An 810-nucleotide genomic window follows, 5' to 3' on the forward strand; every position below is an offset into this window, starting at 1 on the left:
CCATGCGCCACAGCTACTGAAGCCCTCACACCCTGGAGCCTGTGCTTTGCGACAAGAGATGGCACCTCAGTGAGAAGCCCGTGAACGGCAGTGAAGACCCAGTGTAGCCAAAAATAAATAAATAAAGTTTAAAAGTGGTGAAAATGAACTCAGTCATTTAGGACTCTTTGCGACCCCATGGACTGTATAGCCTACCACGCTCCTCCATCCATGGGATTTTCCGGGCGAGAGTACTGGAATGAATTGCCATTTCCTTCTCCAGAGGATCTTCCCAACCCAGGAATCGAACCTGGGTCTCCGGCATTGTAGGCAGACGCTTTACCATCTGAGCCACCAGGGAAGTCACTTAAAAGTGGTAATAAATAAAAACAGAAAGCTAATTGTGTGTCCCATCCCTCTTTACTCCCTCCCTCACTAATGAACCTTGCATGGCTCCCCACTGCTCTCTGGATAAAGGCTGCACTTCTCACCAAGGCTTCTACCACCCAAACCTCTGCCTCCCCCAGCAGTCTCCCCACCCCCCAGTCTCACCGGCTACCCTTCTCTACATGTCCTTTGCCCAAACCACTCTACGTAGAAGTTAAGAGCATGGAAGACCTAGGTTCAAGTCTGAATTTTGCCATTTACCAGATGTGGAAGTTTGTAAATAAATCAGTTCCCTTCTCTAAGCCTCAGTTACCACATCTGGGAAAATGGGCATAATTATAATACTTCTTCATAGATTCATCATAAGGATTAAATGAATACATAGGGTGCTGAGCACAGCACCCAACACTCCCAGTAGTTCCCTTAATTCTTACCCTTTCCTCT

General features: G+C 47.3%; 1 non-coding gene across 1 annotated transcript; it reads right to left on the reverse strand.

Annotated features, from left to right (window-relative positions):
• Window positions 1–268: 268 nt before the first annotated feature.
• Window positions 269–340, reverse strand: TRNAC-ACA. Its single transcript has one exon. It is a non-coding gene; the product is annotated as a tRNA-Cys (tRNA).
• Window positions 341–810: the final 470 nt, after the last annotated feature.

This window comes from Bison bison, unplaced genomic scaffold, assembly GCF_000754665.1.
Source record: "Bison bison bison isolate TAMUID 2011002044 unplaced genomic scaffold, Bison_UMD1.0 scf7180017864516, whole genome shotgun sequence".
Taxonomy (NCBI): Eukaryota; Metazoa; Chordata; class Mammalia; order Artiodactyla; family Bovidae; genus Bison; species Bison bison.